Below are 15,128 nucleotides of genomic sequence, written 5' to 3'. Positions count from 1 at the left end.
AACAGATCATGTATCTAAGAATATAGGAGTAGAAGAAGGCCATTCAGCCCCTTGAGTCAGTTCTGATATTCAACTTGGTCATGGATGATCTACATCTCTTACTCCATTTACCTGCATTATTCACTTAACCCTTTGCACCCTCACTAAAGAAAAACCTGTCAATTTCAACAAGGCAGGTTTCAATTGATCTCCACCCCAGTCTCAACAGCTTTTTTATTGAGACAGTGCCAGATTTTTACTACCCTCAGTGTGAAGATGTGCATATTGACATCAGACCTAAATTTATTCCAGTTCCAATGTTAGGCATTTGATTTCTTGCTCTACATCAATGTTTCCACAAAGTTGCTCAATCGTTCCCTAGGTCTGCACAGGTAACATAGCTCCAGGCTGCCTGCTCCATCTCCCCACCTCTAACATGTGTCTCTCCTCTGGCCTTTGAAAACGTGGGTTCTGCTCTGTCTTTTCTAGTGAAGATGGTTCCAATGTGTACTTTTGGAAAGCCCATGAAGTTTATTGCCACTTGTCGCTCTCTTTTGAGCTAGTTGACCATGTGTTTCATTCTGCAGTCAAGTACTCACTGAACAATGATGGTCACCACAAACAAAGGACATTAGAATTCAGAAAGGTAGAATGCTGCTTTCTCAATTGTGATTACCATAGCCGTACTTTGGAAAATCTGAACTCCAACTCAGAAAAGATCTTGTATTATTGTTGGTAACCAGTGTTAAGGAGTCTATCAAAATCTCAGTAAATTCCTTCTCATGTATCTCTGTGAATTGCTCACTGAGGAAATGCGCAATCCAATCTTGTACAGAGCTGTAGATGCTAGCAATGTACTGACACTGATAATTGGGCAATGTCACATTTTCTGTTCAGGAAGCAGAATTCTTTCAATAAATTCGGAAATACTGGTCAGTGTTTCTGACTGTTCAATGACTATTTTCCAGAAAGCTTGTGGAGGATGGTCTTGACTTTCAAAACAATGTAAAATGAATGAAGGCACGTGGTCAGCCTATTTTATACCTCTCACTTATCCTTACCATCAGAAGAGGGTTAAAACAGAAGGCTGACACCAGCTGATCCCCCTTGCACTGTCAGGCAATATCTCCAGTGGTGGGGATATTGAGTGAGGGACACTGTGGAATAACCTGGCCATACTGGCTCTCTCAGTTCTCAAGTGAAGTTTCGCTACACTCACTGCTGGCTGCAGACCCCTAAGGGAGCCAGGATCTATCAGAGGAAGCTGCAAAGAGGTAAAATGAACAGTGAGAGATTTCAAGGCAGTGCGAACTTATGGGGCATCCATCAGCTGCCAAGAAGGGTACATACCCACATCTGGTGCCTTCTTTCAGTGCTATCCAATGATTGGAAGTGGCACCAAACTGCCTGAGTTCCTGGCCTGGGAATGTTATGCGTGGATGGAAGGCTTAAGGGTGGGAGGGAGTCCTCCACTTTGATGCAGAACGAGTCATCAGACTCAATAGTCCTTGGGCTCGAAGATGGTTGCAGCCATAATTGGGTTCATAATCAATGATGCACTGACAATACGCAACTCAACCAGGAGACAAGCTGGATGATAACTGGTCTTCATCCCTCACTGTCGATGAATGAGCTGCTAATTCTTCAGGCAACTGAACAGATTCCTTTACAGGGGTAGAATGTTGCATTTTTGACTCACCAGCAGGAGGCCGAAGGTAATCCCGGAGCGTGGAGTTTCTGTGGGGAATGAGCAGAGGGTGATTACAGTGACTGTGGAGGCAGGTCAACACTTTAACTTCTCTTGGCTCCAAAGAAATGTTTTTTAAAGGGAAAAGTGTGATCAAATCTGAGGCTTTAGCACAGGTTGCTGCTTTGTACACCTGTTCTGTTCATCAGAAACTGATTTCTACAAAGATCCTTAAACAGGTTCATTCATGTATGCAAGGGCCTTACATCCTGGATGGCCACCTAAACAAAAGTATGGACAAGTTTAGCAATGGGCGAAACATGTACAGCAGCTTGGGCCCAGGAAAAATCATTGGGTTTTATGGCTTAATTCTTTCATCGCAGGGTCAATATTCAAATGCTCCCCTAATGCATGGTTTCCCTATTGCAGGTTAACTGACTGCTTTATTAGGCCAATATGACATTGAGACAGAGGATCAGCCATATGGAGGATTGTATTGAATGGCAGAGCAACCTCAAAGGGCTGAATGGCCTACACTTGTTCCTATTTTCTAATTTCAGAGGGCAATTAACAGTCAACCACATTGCTGTGGGTCTAGAATCATGTGGGGTCAGATCAGGTAAGGGTGGCAAATTTCCTTCCTTGAAGGGATATTATTTCACTAGATTTTTGTTTCAGCCACATAATAGGTTTGACTAGTTTTCAATTCCGGATTTATATTTGTGGTGGGATTAGAACCCGTGTCTCTAGAACATGAGCCTAGCCCTACTCGAAGCTCAGTGATATTATCCTTCAACCACTATCTCACAGGGTATCAGCTTGTCTAACCATGAAAATTATACCAAAGGATTGGAATGGTCTGAACAAAGATTCATCCCTCTTCTCTGGAGTTGTGCAGGAACAACCCCAACCCCTAGTGACTAAGCTACACTTGCAGATCCTGTCAATAAGCCAGGCTGACTGGTCAATCATCAAAACCCCAAGAGTACAGTGTTAAGTGATCCCACTGATCAGCGCAAATCAATAGCAGTAATAAATAATATGCTCAGCCACCTAGTTTAAAAGACCTCCCTCTTTAACTCAATCTTTTCACTGATCCACCTTTTACAACATAAATTGGCCGCTGCATCCCCTACATTATAAAAGAGACAGCTCTTTAAAAGTACTTCATTGTCTATTACGTGGTGTCCTGAGATTGTGAATAGAACTGAATAAAATGTAAGATCTCCCCTGCTTTCACCTCGGCAGTGCTGCAATCGCTCAAGTTTTGCATTTGAATGCTGACTTTTGCCTGTTAATTGCTGGGAACAAAGTTTTCCGACTTCACCTTAAATTCAAATTCAATCGGCCGATTCCGTATCTGCAATTGGGACCCACTACACTCTCGAATGTGGGGCAGAGATAGGACAGAGATAGGCCCTCATTGTTACTTAACTAGTAAGGGTAAGGTCAGCCAGAGGTCTATAAAAGGACGGCATCCTATGCCATCCCACTGTGCATGTTTGAGCATAGGTGAAGGTTGGTCACTGTGATGTTGCATGCTACAATATCTTACTGTCACCCATTCTCCTGTTGTCACACAAGGAGAAGGGCATGTAAGTGATCAATGCCATTTGCATCCACATTTTTTCAGGCAAGAAAAAGTGGGGTAAGGTTCTTCCCAAACATTTTATGTTCCAATTATTTTTCTCATATATTGATACCATCACAATTGATCAGAGGTGGAATCTAGTCAGATAATTTAATGTAGACTTTCAGAAGAACAAATAAAAACACAGCAATAATACATGAAAATAAATCACAGCTCACATATCTCGGAAAAACAATTTACTAACTCTTGAATATTAATAAGGGCAGTAAAAGGGTTAACCAGTGGTTATATTGCTGAAAAACACACACACACACACACAGAGTGGTTGGACAAATTATATCAGGATAAGTGGGACTTGAAGTGAAGCAAGGTGGAAGTATAATAAAGAAAATAATTTTCATTCAGATTTAAATAGTGTGCGGGCTTGCGATTGTACTTTAAGTGGTTTCTACATGACAAAACATATTTCAATCAAATGCAAAATAAATTTCAAAATGCACATCAGCATTAAAAAAGCTCACAATAAAACAGGTTGGTTACTGCTGCTCCTATAAATATATATGCATTAATCACCCAGCTTTACTATGGTCATAGATATAATTATGCAAATAATCTTTCTGGCGATTTAGGCACTTTTGACATAATGACCTTACCTTTGCCCTCTGCCCTCCCTCCCCCCTCCCCTGAGACATCGCACTGTCCATGGAGATCTGCCATTGCAGTCTTCGCTCAGCACCAAGGTCTAACACGGAAGAATGCTTTCTGACGATTCCACCTTCGCACTGCTGCATCGACCCATTGCGTCTCAGACCCCCGCTGAGACAATGCAGTATATGGATTTGAGAGTGAAATGACAAGGAAAGAATATTCGACAGGCCTCACTTTAAATCAAGATAAAAGACTGAAATGGAAAATAATAGGCCATACAAACCCCCAAACGTCTCCTGGTCGTAATGGAAACACATGGCTGAAGGCTGACTGTTGTCAGCCGCTCGCACTGTGACATTCCGTTTTTTTGATAATCTGCTCTGCCATAAAATTAGAATAGCAAATACCTCTTGACAAAGATGCATGTTCCCTCTCTATCGTGCTATCATAAAAAACTCCACTGGTGACTCTGAACGTTACAAACTTCAATTTAAATTTACAGCACTGCGAAAGAGAAGTGATATGCACTCAAAAATTTTAATAACCTATTAAGTTACGACTTCAATTTCATTTTATGAATATTTTCCTTGGGGAGCACTGCTATCACAGAGAAAGATAGAAATTTAAAAAAGATAAATAGTCCCATTAATCTCGAACATTTCTCTCCCATTATCCTTGAAAATTAGGAGTTATTTTTGCTCAGATCCTCATGTAATTAGCTCCTTACACTTGATTCACTAGCCAGAAAATGACCATGTTCAGAAAATTAAAAATTTGTCATTAAGTGGAATTTAACATAATATCATTTATCTTTATATATTCCCCAGCTGACAAGCAAAGGCCTTGGAAGTTGATCAGGCTTTGTGTCAAACCCTACATGTAACTACTCAACAGTAAAAAACCTAGAAGAATGAGGTTTTTTTTTCGAAGGCTGACCACTAATATTTGACTTTTCAGGAGGCCCTATTTCTCACTGTTAGGTATATCATTTTGTATCCAACGTGCAGATGGGAAAACACACACAATAGTTCGCCTCAAAGAGCAACAACATGGGTGAAAATAAAGCAACCTTTTTAAGTTCAAATTTTCTGATGATTTAATTCTGTATTGTAATCCCTAATGCCAAACATTAATAATTTTAATAATTCTAGATACCACCGCACCCCCCTCTCCACCCTGCTCATCCCACAACAATGGACGCAAGGAATCTAGCATGAGAATATATTGCCCAGGAGGAGAATGTGTCGTTTTAGGAATTAAAGCCCATGTTACTTTCTTTCTGTATTTAACACAGACTGGCTTTACTGCATTGACAATTAATCCAGGTCACCTAGGCGGACTTCAATGTGTAGCAAAGTGCCATTTATGATTGGTTGAGGGTGCTGTGAGTAGAAGGGTTTGGAACATAGGATTTAACAACAGGAGTAGGCTATTCAGCCCTTCGAACCTGCTCTGTCATTCAAAAAGATCATGGTTCTGGTCTCAGCTCCAACTCCCTGCTTGCTCCCTACAACCCTAGACTCCTTTTCCTGTCTTTCAAAAATCGATCTAACTCAGATTTGAATAATGACCCAGCCTCCACTCCATCCTGGGGAAGAGAATTACACTCTCTAATCACCCTCTGAGGGACAAAAAGTTTCATTATTTCTGTCTTAAAAGAGATATCTCTTATTCTTAAACTATGTCCCCAAGTTTTAGTTACTCCCACAAGAAAAAATGTCAACCTGATTTCCACGGTATCCAGTTTCTTCATGATCTTCTTTGTTTCAATAGTATCTCCGCATGTTCTTCTAATGTTCACTGGGTAAAGATCTGCCCTGGTCAGCCTTTTTGTCTTAAGACAAGCCGAGGAGTAAGTCAATGCTCCACATTTGGAGGTGTCTGAGGGGAGGAGGTCTTATCAAAGCTCCACAGAGGGTTGTCGCAGTAGCCGATAGGCCAGACTCTAGTGTCTGCCTACATAAGTCTGGTAAATCCATTTTCCTATAGTCATTGTTCCAAAGAATTGAACTTTGCTGCTCATCCTAAGCTGCAACCATATCATCCAATGTTCCTGTCTACCTCTTTCTTCAAATTTAAATACATTGCACTCTCTCTGCTTTCACTTTTCTCAGTGCCTGAAATCTTTGAAACTCATCCCTCATTTTTACCTTTCCCCAATCTTTGTCACACTATTCTTTGTCAATACCTCTCCTCTGTTGTTCAGTTAGGTGAGAACCACCCGCCAATGATTCTTTTCTAATCTATCCACAGTCATAGCCCTAGAATTAAAAGCAATGTATTTTTATTCTGAGCACTGCACAATTACTTTAGAAGTCCTCTACCTCCCTCCTACTTCTCATCTACGTCCTGTCCCTCACAGACATCATCTGAAGATGGATCTTTCCACATATGAGCTGACAAAAGCCATCCACTGCTTCACAGTCACCAATCCTGACCCTTCCACTGCATCAGTCTTTTCCAACGTTCAGTATCAGATTGGCATATATTTTATCCATAACATTTGCATCAATTCTATTCTGAGGAAGGGTCACTAATTCTGCAACATTAACTCTGATTTCTCTCCACAGATGCTGCCAGACTTGCTGAGGTTTTCCAGCAATTTCTGTCTTTGTTTCTGATTTACAGCATCCACAGTTCTTTTGGTTCGCCTCAATTCTATGCCTGCCCTTGGCAATTACCTGAGGCTGAATCAGATTGTCATTATTTTGTTTGCCCCTAAGCAGAGTTTCTGGTCCTTTATTTTCTCTGATTAAGACTACCAACTCCAACAAAGACCAGAGGAATGGGACCAGCTGACTTGTCCTGGCAGAAAGCCTTCTTTTGTGCTGTAACCATTCTATGCTGTTGTGATTCTATCTCCCAAATAGGCCTTTGCCACCCCAGCCCAGCTGCTGTTGAAACTCTCGTCCCTTCTTTCGTTGCCTCCAGACTCAACAATTTCAATACCTTCCTGGCTGACCTTCCATCCCTCATCGACCATACAGATTCATCTCAACTTCTGCTGCTCAAATCCTAACTTGCACTAAGTCCTAATCACCCATCTCCACATGCCTCCTAAACTACATTGTCTCTCAGTACCATACCACCTCTATTTTAAAATGTATTGTCTATTGCCATTCCTGTCTCTGACACTTCCTCCATCCTTTCAACCCTTTGAGACCTCTATAGTTTTCCAGTCCAGCCTCAGTTGTGTTCCCATTCCTTTCGTTCAGCATTATCGGCCCCTGCATATGGTTGCCTGGGCCTTAAGCTCTGATAGTCCTCCTACAAATCTCTCTGCCTCTTTCTGCTTCCCCCAAGACCCTTGTTACAAGCTACAACTCTCAGCAAACTTTTAGTTGTAGCCATGCTCCATTTAATCCAGTGTCAACTGCATTATAGCCTTTGCTGATTTTTCATTATGTTTATTTTATCAATTTTGGTTTGGAGCTGTGAGCTGAGATCTGCGAGCCAAAGATGATCTTTGCACTGTGAGCAACAGCTTGCCTTAAAAACAAAGAAAACAGAACAAACTAGGTGCGGTTTGATTGCAAGGCCAGGCCTGGAAGTCAATTACCGGCTGGTTCTTGATCAAAAGGTTTCATAGATGCTTCGACACCAGGGGAGCGCGGTATGCTTAAACAAGTAGCAGATGTTGACCATTAATGAGTACCTGGCAATTGGTTCCAGCGAGTCCGGGAATGGCCTTCTCGTCCAGTTACATTACTTGGGATTTTTGGCACCATATAAATGCAAGTCGGTGTTCGCGCTTTTACCTTTGCACTTTGAGCATTATTTTCTTTACCCTCCTCACTAGTGCTGGTGCTGTGGACTTATATCATTGTTTCTCACTTAAGAAGTAGTAGAATGAAGAATTTAGTGAGGACTGGAGGGTAAAACTCTTTCCTCATTGGAAGGTATGCATAATCAGGATTGCCAGAGGGTAAGACTAAGGCAGTTCATTATGACAGCGTTCTGTAGTGGGACATTACTATGCACTTGTTTGTGTATTTATGTGTCTATGGATGATGACATCTGTGTACATATATTTTAGGAGTAGATGTAGGCCATTGGTCTCTTGACACTCCTCCGACATTCAATAAGATCATAGAATCCCTACAGTGTGGAAGCAGGCCATTCGACCCATCGAGTCCACACTGACCCTCCGAAGAGCATCCCACCCAGACCCAAGCCCTGTAACCCTGAATTTCCCATGGCTAATCTACACAGCCAGTGCATCTCTGAACACTAAGGGCAATTTCCCACGGCCAATCCACCTAACATGCACATCTTCAGAGGAAACCCACAAAGACACAGGGAGAATATGCAAACTCCACACATACAGTGACCCAAGGTTGGGATTGAACCCAGGTCCCTGGTGCTGTGAGGCAGCAGTGCTAACCACTGAGCCACCATGCTAATCATGGCTGATCTATTTGTGTTTTGAATTCAACATTTCCATCTCTTCTCCAATAACTTTTGATTCCATTGAGTAACAAGGAATCTATTTACCACTGCCTTAAAAATATTGAATGACCCCCATCTCCAACAGTGTCTGAGACAGAGTTCCAAAGTTGCCCAACCCTCCGAGAGAAAAAAATTCTTCTCAACTCTGTCCTAAAAGGGTGGTCTCTAATTTTATAACAGTGCCCCCTAGATCTAGACTGACACACAGAAGGAAACCTCTATCCCACATCCATCTTGTCAAGACTACTCAGGATCTTATACACTGAACCAATTCAGATAAAGCAAATACGATAGAATATGGATCTACCTTAACCAACATTGAAGGGATTGAGAGAAACTCACATCACGTTGGAGGTGCTAAATAACATAACACATATAACTGATTGAAGATGAGGTTGTATTGTGAACTGTTAGAGAAAGCTGCAATAGAAAGCTTACCATTTGAAGAATGTGATGAACTCACTGCACATTGAAAATATGGAGTCAACCAACTTAATATGGACAATGTGAAGTAATCTCATGAATTGGGTGTATGAAGGTATTGTGCTTTACATTGAGGGTATAGGGTCATCTAGCTGTAGGCTGTGATTAACTGTCTCTCATTTTCAATGGAAGATATGGGAACATCTCACCACATATTGGGAGTATGAGGAATCATGTTGCACACAGAAAATAAAGGTTTTTCAAACTTTGATTCTTTCAAACTTTGATTTTCAAACTTTGTGGTCTCTTCTCGTAGTGAGAGTAGGAGCATTGTGCGCAATACGATGGGCGGTATCTCACTTTCAGTTTGGGTGTAGGAAGCTAACAACTCAAACACTAAGACTAATGATTGTTCACTGTGGTACATTGAGATTTTTGAAATAAAGTAGTACATTGGGGATCAGAGTTTGGATCCCTGCAGATCAGTAACTTATATCTTTATATTAACTTTTGATATAAAGGGACATGTTGAAGCCAACATCATTCCTTTTCCAGTTGGAGAGGGGTAAACAAGCACCCAAGGAGTCTCCCTGGATGCCAATGAAATGACCAAAGTTCCATTCCTCCTGGACTCTCACTGTGACTCCCCAAACATTGACAGCAACAGGAACAATAGCTGTGGGCAGATACAGTACCTATAATAGGACATAAACCATGGACAACTTTAAACCTAAGACTTCTTTATGTTCCATGAGAGTTCCACTTATATAATACACTGTCACTCAGCATATTGCACTGGGGGAGGTGATGGCCTAGTGGTATTGTCGCTGTTAATTCAGTACCCAGGTTCAAATCCCGCCACAGCAGATGGTGGAATTTGAATTCAATAAATATCTGGAATTAAGAATCTAATGATGACCATGAATCGATTGTCGGAAATACCCATCCAGTTCACTGATGTCCTTTAGGGAAGAAAACTGCCATTCTTACTTGGTCTGGCCGACGTGTGACTCCAGACCTACAACAATGTGGTTGACTCATAACTGCCCTCTGGGCAATTAGGAATGGACAATAAATGCTGCCTAGTCAGCAACACCTTCATCCTGTGAATGAATAAAGGAAATAATGACTGGTTCTTGGGATGAAGGTATTGTCTTATGGAGAAAGATTGAGTGGATAAGACCACTATTCCCTGGGGTTTTGAAGAATGACTAAAGGCCTTAACAAGGAAGATACTGAAAAATGTATTCCTTTACTGTGGGAGTCTGGAACATGTGCTCACAGTCTCAGAATAAATGTTTGGCTGTGTAGAACTGAGATAAGAGACAATTGATTTATTCGATGAATTGTGAACATTTGAAATTCTCATTCTCATTGAATATTTTTAAGACAAGTTGATAGATTTTGGGGGTCCTAAAGGATATGTGGACAATGTGGGGAAATGGCATTGAGGCAAAAAATCAGAATGGCTTAGTAAGCTCTAGGGCCCTAGACCTGCTCTATTTTAAGATTGGTTCTTATTCTATTTTACATGCCACATGTTACATTTGTCATTTTTAACCTGGAGATACTCTAATGCCCTAGAACATTCATGATGACTTTGTGGGAAAAATACAGTACACTAACTCATTTCTCTCCCATTTCAGGTCAAACTTAAGCAAAAAGCAAAATGGGCATTGGGCCCTGTGTGCTGCTCAGGAAAGGGGAGACTTGATTACACGTGGTTGCAAAGACAATACAGGTATATTTTTCTCAATTCTCCCTCACCTCACCCCGACCCAGTCCTGCAGATTGCAATTGGCAAGTCTAAGGAAGTGAACAGTTGCCTTGCTCCATTTGACACTAATTCCTAAATAGTGCTTTTCCATCACCATTCCAAACTAAAGGATGAAAGAGGTTTCCTTTTGTTCAGGTTATCAGGGCATCCATCTAGTTCATGAGTAGTTCATTAATTGTTAAACAATTCTCAAAACAAAGTATGGACCAAGGTGTTAATCTTCCAATCCTCAGCAGGCAGCCTAGGAGGAGGGAATTGACTGAGCTTGGTTCTCTCACATTCTGTTCTCTTTCAGTTGTGACTGTTTGATAATTTCTAACATCAGTTTTTGAGCTGTAAGCTGGGTGACTATTTCCGAGGAAGGGTCTCGACCCAAAACGTCAGCCTTCCTGCTCCTCTGATGCTGCTTGGCCTGCTGTGTTCATCCAGCTCTACACCTTGTTATCTCAGATTCTCCAGCATCGGCAGTTCCTACTATCTCAGTAACTATTACAGGAATTCTGGTGGTGTTATTGACAAGATAATTAGATGAAGAAGCTTAATGAGTTCACAACAATAGGCAGCTGAGTGGGACTGATATATTTCTGGTGGTAATGTCAACCTTCAGGTTTGGCACCATCAGATGCAGACTCAAACAAAGTCTTGCACACAAACACGTGCACATACAATCAATTTTAGATCCAAGCAAAGGCCCAAGGACAGACACAAGTATAGATACAATCATAAATAAAGCATTGAGACATGCTAAGACACGGATAGCCCACAATCACTTGTCATTGACTAACAGAGAAAATGTAAAATACCGTGTTTGGCGGGTGTACATACAGGTACAGGCAAAACGTGTATACTGGTATGTGTGAGATTTATATGCACAGAGGCATGCACAGATACAGATATCAGCACACACATGAATAGACACAGCTGTTAGATGTTGCATATTTTTTCATCTCTGAATCAGGAAGTTGGGTTAGATCCCACTCTAGGGAGTTGAACATAAAATCTAGGTTGATACTTTGTGCAGAACTGAGGACACTGTGCAATGCCTGAGGTGGCATCTTTTCATACAAATATTAACTTACGGCCTCCTCTGTCCTCAAGTGGATGTAGTGATCCCATTGCTGTATTTGGAATAAGGGAAGAGGATGCACCCTGAATACTGGACAATATGCCTCAACCGGCAGCAAGTAAAAATATAAATTACTTTTTCATTCCAGTCTGTGAGACCCTGGTGCACGTGAATTGGTGTCTAAAATTCAAACACTATACTTATGATTAAGTTTCAGCTGCACTTACTTTAGGATATTCTGAAGTTATGAAAGATGTTGTGTAAATGTAAGGCCTTGGTTTTGTTACAGCCCAATTGCAAGAGAATTGTGAAATTTTCTCCTGATCACTTTCAGTGAAGCTTGGCATGTAAATTTGATAAACTAAACATTGAAGATCTTTTATGAATGATTTGCATTTACTGCTAAGTTACACATCAGCTATTATTTCATTGAATGATGGAACACGTTTGAACATTTAACTGATCCACTCCTGTAACTCTGCATACCTGCCTGAGAGAATGGGCAGCATGTTACATGTTGTTCTGAAGTCTAGGAGAAGGTGTATCCTGAGATTGGGACTGCAGGACACCATATAGGATAAATGTACAAGTCTTAGAAAGTCACTCGGGTTTGGGGATGACTTGCCTCCACTCTGGTTCGATCATGGCTGACAAATCCAATGTATGATCTCCAGATTGGGCCACCTGTGGGACAGGTGATGTGTGAAGGGTTAGGTGTGTAAATGTGTTGGAGGCATGGGTGTGTCGCGTGAAGATTTCTGAACACCCTCCGACATCGCAACTTCACTTCCCCATGTTCTTGGCCAAGTGTCTCAATGTGCTGAGTATCTTCCGTAGTTGAACCTTCTCCATTTTGGGTTGACCACAAACCAGGAGCTGACAAGAATGTTTAACCTCTTCACAAGGCTTTGAGGATATCCCTGAAGTATTTTTGCTTTGCCTCTGAGGAGCTGCTGTATCAACTGAGTTCCAAGTAGAGCAATTGTTTCAAGAGTCTACTTTCAGATATGAGAATGACATGTCCTGTCTCAGGGAACTGGTTCTGGACAATTAGTGCCTTGGTGCTAACTACATTGACTAGGGAGAAGATGTTGTTGTTGAACCACCTTTCTTAGCAATAGATTTGTAGATACTCCTGCAGTTGATTGAGGAACCTGCTTTAGATTAGAATAGAATATAATGCCTACAGTGTGGAAAGAGGCCATTTGGTCCATCAAGTCTGCACCAACCCTCTGAAGGGCATCCCACCCAGATCCAGAGCCCCCACATTTACCACGGCTAACCTAACTAGCCTGTACATCCCTGAACACTACAGGCAATTTAGCATGGCCAACCCACCTAACCTGTACATCTTCGGACTGTGGAAGGAAACCGGTGTGCCGGGGATTATTCTTTTACTTATTGACATGCTTTGGAATCATTTGCTGGGCCAGCATTTATTGTCCATCCATACAGTTGCCCTTGAGAAGGTGCTGGTGAAACCACTGCCATCCATGTGCTGTAGGTTGACCCCCAATGCTGTTAGGGAGGAAGTCCCAGGATTTTAACCCAGAGACAATAAGGAAATGGCTGTATCATTTATTGATTCCTGGGGTAGAGGGGTGGCTGGCTGGGCCAGTATTTATTGCCCATTCCTAATTGCCCCGAGAGTGGTCAAGAATGAACCAAATTGCTTTAGGTCTGTGGGCCAGACTTGCCTAAAGGGCATTAGTGAACTAGATGAGCTTTTCCCAAACAATTGGTAATGGTTTTGTAATTCCAGATTTTTATTGAATTGAAATTCCACCATCTGCCACAGCAGAATTCAAATCTGGGTCCCTAGAACATTACCTGGGTCTCTGGATTAATAGTTTAGCGATGATATCATGAGGCCACTGTCTCCCTTAGTAAATGTTGTAGTGATCTAGCATCTCGAATCACTGCCATCCATATGTTGGGACACCTGCAGGCTCTTGGGAAAGGAGTTCCGGCATTTTGACCGAGTGATAGTGAAGGAATGGTGATATAGTTCCAGAATGTGATAGTGTGTGGCATGGAGGATAATTTGCAAGCAGTCAAGTTCACATCTATCTGCTGCTCTTGTCCTTCTAGATGGTAGAGGTGATGTATTTGCTTTCAAAGGAGCCTTGGTGAGCTACTATTTGTAGATGGTGCTGCTACTGTGCACTGGTAGTAGTAGGGATGAATGTTCAAGGTGGAGGTGCTAATCAAATAGGCTGTCTCATTCTTGTCGAACAATAATGCCACCTACATAATTTTTGGATTGTAGGAATCTGAACATTGTTAGGATGAAAACTGGCTCAATGATTTAGTGAATTCATGCATCTGATATATGAATCCATGCCTGTTATCCAGCCTGTGTAGAATAGGTAGCTCTCAACTAAGGCATGAGTTGGACACAATGATTTTTTTGTCTTGTGGTCCTACAGCCAATCAGCCTGGCTTCCTGTTTCCAATCATTCTGTGTGCTGATCTCTGCTGGATGTTAAGTGTGAACAGGTTTGGGATTGGCTGTGATTGCTCCAACAGACAAATACCCTCATGAGAACCACTGCTAGTTTATTATTGTAAAGAGAGAGATGTTACTGAAACTTCTCATCTTCACTCGACAGGACAAACTCAAGAATGCTAAATTTCAAACAATCACAACAATTTATATTGCAGGTGAAAAGGACACTAATTGGTGTGCAAGTTGACTCTAATTAGCCATGGTGTTGCCATGGAGAAAGCATCAAACAACATTCAGCTTGCCAAGCTCCTGTGTAATTCAAAAATAGGTATAAATGCTTGAGCATATTACAAAGAACATAAGAATATACATTGCTTCTAACAAATACAAATGAGCCACAATTTGAACTTGACTGAGTATGTTGGTATTTGTTGTTAGCATTGCAATTATCACACTCAGGATTGTTTAACAAGTACCAAAAAATCTTGGAAATTTTGAGTGTTTGAGTGTTACAAACATAGGCTTGTTGAGGACAGTCTGTATGAGCATGCTGCTTAATTGATCAAACAGACACTGACTCATATGTCCTACATACTTGGTATTATTGGAACTAAAATTTATACATGACATTGCTGAATGGTCTGACAGGCAGAATATCCTGTTCATGGGAATTTTCACTCACATTGCCGCTGTTTGGTCATGAAAAAGAAATGTTTGGGGAGCTTTCTCTCACCCAGTCAACATTCGTAAGAACAGGTGACAGAACCCTGGGAGATGGAGGAAAGCTTTGGCAGAGAAACTGCTACTGTGTTTCAAAGCCATCCAGGCCCTGCATAATAAAACCTTCAGTGGAAAGTTTGGTGCTAGCATATGTCACCCCTGCCTGATTGACTGAAAATTGCATGAAGGTTTTAAAACAGTAACACATTACTACTAGATTTAAAACTAATAAACTCATTTTGTAATAATATGTGTAGAAGGGCTCGTAATAAATCATTATGGGATCCTCATTGCATGATGCAGGAATGAAGCACTGACCCGAACAGTACATGCTGCAAA

The sequence above is a fragment of the Rhincodon typus genome, chromosome 34 (genome assembly GCF_021869965.1).
Source record: "Rhincodon typus isolate 14 chromosome 34, sRhiTyp1.1, whole genome shotgun sequence".
NCBI classification, from domain to species: domain Eukaryota; kingdom Metazoa; phylum Chordata; class Chondrichthyes; order Orectolobiformes; family Rhincodontidae; genus Rhincodon; species Rhincodon typus.
This window is presented reverse-complemented; position numbering follows the sequence as displayed.